The sequence below is a fragment of the Hemitrygon akajei genome, chromosome 13 (genome assembly GCF_048418815.1).
Source record: "Hemitrygon akajei chromosome 13, sHemAka1.3, whole genome shotgun sequence".
Classification (NCBI taxonomy): domain Eukaryota; kingdom Metazoa; phylum Chordata; class Chondrichthyes; order Myliobatiformes; family Dasyatidae; genus Hemitrygon; species Hemitrygon akajei.
The window spans coordinates 88561157-88567692 of record NC_133136.1 but is presented as its reverse complement, the minus strand read 5'-3'; positions in this window follow the sequence as shown (position 1 = coordinate 88567692).

Sequence of the window (6536 nt, the reverse complement as noted above, 5' to 3'; positions counted from 1 at the left end):
CAGGGAAAACTGTTGAGGGTGAGGACCATTTCTGCCAGATTGAAGAGGGTATTGGTGGAGGGGAGTTGGTTGGGTTCTTTTGTTAAGGAAGAAGCAGAGAGCTTTGAGACCTTCTCGATGGGGGGGGGGTGCGTGGATAGAAGTATATAGGGAAATGAGGCGGTCAAGCCATGGAATTGAAAGTTAGTGAGGAGACCAAGGGCATGAGAAGTGTCGTGGACATAGATGGGAAGGGACTGAGCCAAGGGGAATAGAATGGAGTTGAGTTATAAAGACACGAGTTCAGTGGGGCAGAAGCAAGCAGAGACAGTAGGCCTACTGGACCGGTCAGATTTATGGGTCTTTGGTAGAAGTGAGAAGTGGGCAGTGCAGGGTGAGGGAACTGAGTTTGGTGGCAATGGATGGGAGTTCTCCAGAACTGATGAGGTCAGTGATGGTGTCAGAGAGTGGGATTAGTATGAGGAGGTGCCTGAGAGTAGTCGCCTGGCCTAGCCAGGTTGAGTTCAGTGCACCACACTACAACAGCACCCCCTTTGTCTGGTTTTGATAGTAAGGTTGGGATGGTAAGGAGGGCAGTCCAAGGTAAAGTTTGAGGAGGAGAGAGGAATGCTGAATTTGAGATGAATCTGCCCTGTTCATTTGTTTTGGTAATGACTCGGGTGAGGGATAAGGTAAATACTAGTCAGGACACCAAAAAAATTTCACTTGATTCTCAGGATCATTGCCACTTTAAATATAATTTTCTTCCATTTTTGTATTTATGAGATTTTTACCAAATTCTTTGGACACCCGATGGAATCTATGGAAGAAAACTTCAAGGCAAACGATTTCAAAGTGGGATCTTTCTTTTTTCTGCACAAGACATTAGCCACTATTGGCATTTTTCCACTTTACGTCATTTTTATGAATGCAACACACTGCATATTAAGAACACCAAGCACTGCAAATCTACCCCACTAGCAAGTTGCTCAATAGATAGATAATTCATTGATCCCCAAAGAAATTAGTGTCACAGTAGCATTAAAAGTTGACAAATATACAAATATTAGAAGAGAAGAAAGAATTAAAAAAAAGTTACCTCAAACAGTCTAACAGTCATCACTTCCCCGACTATTAGGCTCATAAATGGCTGAGGGTAAGAATGACATCATATAATGCTGTTTGGAGCAGCGCAGTTGTCTTAGTCTATTACTAAAAGTGCTTCTCTGTTCAGCCAAGGTGGCATGCAGAGGGTGAGAAACATTGTCCAGAATTGCCAGGATTTTCTGTAGAGTCCTTTGTTCTGCCACAGCCTTCAGTATGTCCAGCTTGACTCCTATAACAGAGCCAGCCTTTCCAATCAGTTTATTGAGCCTGTTGGCATCACCCGTGTTGATGCCATTGCCCCAGCACACCACCAAATGAAAGATTGTATCAGTGACAACAGACTGGTAGAACATGTGAAGGAGAAGCCTGCATACTCCGAAGGACTCCGTCTCCTCGGGAAGTATAGACGACTCTGACCCTTTTTGTACACAGCCTCTGTGTTGGTGCTTCACTCAAATCTGTCATCCAGGTACACCCCCGGGGTACTTGTACATCCTCACCGTCAACAGTAACAGGGAGCAATGCAGATTTTGCCTTCCTAAAATCCATCACCATCTCCTTTGTCTTGCTGATATTGAGCTGCAGCTTGCACCATTTGACAAAGTCCTCCACCAGGGCGCTGATGGCATTGGAGCTGGACTTGCTGCATACCACATTGCTGTCTGCTGCAGCCATCCAAGGAGGAAGGCATCAGAGGCAATGCATGGCCCAACAAATGGTACAGATGATAGTCTGTGAGTTTTTCTTGTGATTGCAAGACCCCGTTGGATATGGGTAATGTAGAATACTGCCAGTCCAGTTCACTAGTTCATTGGTGGCAGGGGAGCTGCTTTGCCTTGGCTGCTGTGCGGACCAGCCCTCATGCCACGGTTGTCTGTGGCAGTTGTCCAGGAATGGAGATGACAGCCGGTGTGGGAGAGAGCTGGAGTCCATGCTGGCCCCTCCTATTGATCCTGCCGTCTAGTGTTCACTCAGTGGAGGACAAAGTTAGATTGTGTATGGTTGAATGACAATTAAACTTATCTGAATTTCGAACATAATGCACACCTACCTTGGCATCTTCCTTTACTGAAAACTAGCATGCAAACATCTCCAAAGCAGAGTAACAGTTGTTACAAACCCCGTAACTGGGTCACTTACCAGCAAAAATAGAGAGGTCCTTTGAAGTCTGATGGTACTATTTTTAACAGTATTTATTAGTAAAAATACACAAAAATAATATCAATGCAAACATACAGGTAATATACCTCATCAATACTAAATCTAAAAGTGCGGGTATAATAATAATCAATAAGAAATAGCTCTATCGTTGTCTAGGGGATAAATGTATTGTCCGATGGAAATATAAAAGTCACTCAGTTCATGCAGGCTGCAGCCTTGGTTGGAGTCGAGAGAGATATTTTTGAGAAACTTGCCAATTCCTTTTATGATTTCGATCCGTCGGAAGTCCCGTTGGTGTGGCTGTTCACTTGTGGCCTCTCCTTTAGCTAAGCCATTCTTCCGTGGCGAGCCCGCCAACCCAGGCAAGGGAAGGACGCACACGGGCCCCACTGGCTTTGGCTATCAAACGCTGTCACTGGATTTCCAGCATTTCTCCTGGTGCGTCTAAAGGGGTTGTTCCCCAGACCCTCTTTTATCCTTACTCACGGGGTCTCAGATGTCAATCAGGTTGGGATGATGCAATCCCTCAACCAGCCCACTCTGGTCGTCCCCTGAGGGCTTCAATGAATAGTACAGTACTCAATACACAATTCTGTCTCCAAGAGACAATAGCCATTATCAGGGGTTTTTGTTTCGCTGAGGCCAGGACACATTCCAAACCTTGAGGATTCTGCGTGTCTCTCTCTCATTTTCTGGGTCCCAGACCCAAATTAATAGCGATCTTGCGATTCTCAAAAAGGAGGGGGCGACTTTGTACCCTTCGGCCCCTCAGAGTTGTGGCACATTCGTAACACAGTGAAGATCGAGATGTTCTTGAGGGGATCCAGAACGGGAAATGGAAAAAGGGAGAGAAGGGGGAGGGGAACAAATTACTAGAAGACAGAGAAATTAATGTTTATGCTATCAGGTTGGGGGCTACCCAGACAAAATATGAGACATTGCTCCTCTAGACTGGCCCCCTTGTGGCTCCAGAGAAGGCCATGCACCAATGTATTCGAATGGGAATGGAAAGCTCTTTGAAGAGGGACAACATCTCAGATGTTCTGGAATGGAAAGCCTCATTCTAAAAATAGCTACAGCAGAGACAGAGGAAAAGAGAAAAGGAAGTAGCAAGTAACAGGGTGGGAAGAAGTATAGTCAGGACTACTGTGAGACTCAGTAGGTTTATAAAATATATCAGTGGATAGTCTGGCTCCAGAGATGGAGACAGAGAGATTGAGACAGGGGAGAGAGATGTCAGAGATAGAACTAGTGAATTTGAGGGCAGAGTGGAAGTTGGGGGCAAAGTTGATGAAATTGACAAACTCAGCATGGGTGCAGGAAGCAGCATCAATGTAGTCGTTGACAAAGCACCGAAAGAGATGGAGAGTGCTCCCAATGTAGGCTTGAAACATGGACTCTTCCTTGTAACTGACAAATAGGCAGCCATTGCCGAGGCCCATGTGGTTGCCCACGGCTACACTTTGGGTTTTGAAAAAGTGCAAGGAGCCAAAAAAGAAATTGTTGAGAGTGATGATCAGTTTCCCCAGACAGTGGAGGGTGTTAGTGTAGCGGAACTGGTTAGGTCTGTTGCCTAGAAAGAAGCAGAGAGATTTAACGCCTTCTTGAGACTGGATGTAGTGAAAATGAGGGAACTTAGTCATTGAAGTGATTGAGAGTGTGTGAAGTGTCGTGGATGTAGGTGGCAAGGGACTGAACTAAGAGCAACAGAACAGAGTCAGGTTTTGGTGTCAGGCATATAAATCATGTGGCCTACCTAATGGAGAAAACAAGGTATAAGAAATGCCTTCATACTGCAGTTGTTAGCCCAGGAGAGATTTCTGATGTTGGAGTTCTCTTACTCTCCCAGTGAATTAGAAGAGCAGCGGTAGTCTTTTTCCAGAGTCTTATTGTGCCTGCTGTATGATGTCCACATCTCAAAAGCATGTAGGGTCAGCTCGATCCAGTACAGAATGAGTAATGTGCCCAGTCTGAGGTCTGATCCTCAATTGACCAAAGGTTATATTAATGCACTGAGTTTGAGCGCAATGATTTTGAACAGCAGCCAATCTGAGATTGGAGGCGAGAGGAGTGACTCACACAGGTCGGCGAGTATGTATTAAAAAGCAGCGCTTTGCGGGAGTTTTGGCATTTGTATAGCAGCCGATGAGAGATTGGGATACATTAGCAAGGGCAAATTTTAAAAAGGCAGGGCAAATGGAGCAGCCATTGTGGAGTGGACAGTGCTAGAATGGGGTTTTTGAGACTAGCTCTTCGAGGCTTCAGCAAGGAGGGACAAATGAGAGAAGGTGAAACTCTGTGGATAGATTTTTCTCAGCTTATTTATTGTTTCTTTCTTTTATAATTGCACAGTTAGAGCACAGGGATGCCAGTCATGAAAGTGGAATGCTCCTCTTGTGGACATGGGGAGGCAGGGAAACCTTCAGTGTCCCTGACAACTTCACCTGCAAGAAGTGCATCCCACTACAGCTTCTAACAATTCGCATTCAGGAGTTGGAGCTGGAACTATAGGAACTCCGGATCATTCGGGATGTTGAGGGGGTGATAGAGAGGTAGTTAGGGGTGATAGAAGTTAAACAGCCAGTGCGGAGCATCCCTCTGGCCAAACAATCATTGGATACTCTTTGGTCGGGAGTTGGGTGGGGGAGAAGAAATGATCTAGCAGAGGAAAGTCATAGCAGTCAGGTCTCTGGCACTGAGTGGTGATAGGGGATTTGTTAATCAGGAGAACAGAAAGGAGGTTCTATGATGAGAATGAGATTCCTAGATGGTATGTTGCTTCCTGGATACCAGGGTCCAGGACATCTCTGATTGAGTCCTCGGCATTCTTAAGTGGGAGGGTGAGGTCATGGTCCATAGAGGCACAATGACATAAGTAGGACAAGTGACAAGGTTCTGCAAAATTAGTTCAGTGCTTAGTTAAAGTATGGGACCTCCATGGTTGGGATCACAGGATTGCTACCCATGACATGTGCTAGTGAGGCCAGAAATAGAAAGATCATACAGTTTAACACATTGCTAAGGAGTTGGTGTAGGAGGGAGGGCTTTAGATTTTAGGATCATGGAGCTTTCTTCCAGAGAAGATGAACCTGAACAGAAGAAATGGGTTGCACCTAAACTAGCGGGAAGGCGGATGGGGTGGGGGGGAAGTGTAGTTTAAACTAAAGTTGCAGGGGGATGGAAACCAGAGTGCCAAAACAGACAGTGGAGAGGTTGTGGAAGACAAATGTTGTTAAGATCTCAAACAGAGTTAGGAATCAAAAGGCTGAGGAAATAATGTCCTGAGTAGCCAATATTTCAATGCAAAAGGATTGTAGGAAGGGCAGTTGAGCTCAGAGCATGGATCCACCTGGAATCATAACCTGGAATTATGATATTGTAACCATTAGCAAGACTTTGCGCAGGAAGGGCAGGACTGGCAGCTCAATATTCCTGGGTTCTGTTGTTTTAGATGTGATAGAGTAGAAGAGATTAAAGGGGGAATAGGCAGTGTTACTAGTCAGAGAAAATGTCATGGCAGTGCTCAGTCATAACAGACTGGGGAACTCATCCAATGAACTAGGGAATAAGAAAGGTACAACTATGTTAGTGGGGCTATATTATAGACACCCATGCGATTTAAGGGATTTTGTTTGTAGAAAGATCACTGACTGTTGCGAGAATCATAAGGTTGTGACAGCAGGTGACCTTAACTTTACACATATTGACAGGGACTCCCATACTGTAGAAGGACTAGATGGGATAGAGTTTGTCGAGTTTGTCAAATGTGTTCAGGAAAGTAAAACTTTGAGAGTATAAAGCTTGTATGCGCCTGTCAGAATAAAAGGCAAACATAACAGGTTTAGGGAAACTTGGTTTTCATGAGGTATTGGCATCAATCCCCCAGCAAAAAGAAAAAGAAACAAAACCTCACAATTCTGGCAATTTTTTGGAGAGTTTGGCTCAGTGTAGATTTACCTCCAGAAGACAGGAATCTGCCCCATAAACTGGGCAGCAGCTCTTCAGCCGCATGAAGGAGAGGGATGAGGAGAATCCTGACCGGAACATTCCCTGTCGCAGAAAGTAAGGTGTTTTCATTGTCAGATTTGTCTCCCTTCTTGCAGATGGTCAGAGCTGTGGCATCTGAAGCTTGTTTATATTTACCAATTTTCCCAGATGTGGACGATTACCTACTACTAAAGCATTTGAAACAATCTCCTCCCACTGTCATGTATTGAAATGGTAAGGTCACTTAATGTAGTTTGACATTTGTCAAGTATGGTGATGATGTCACCAGTCTGGGACAGAAC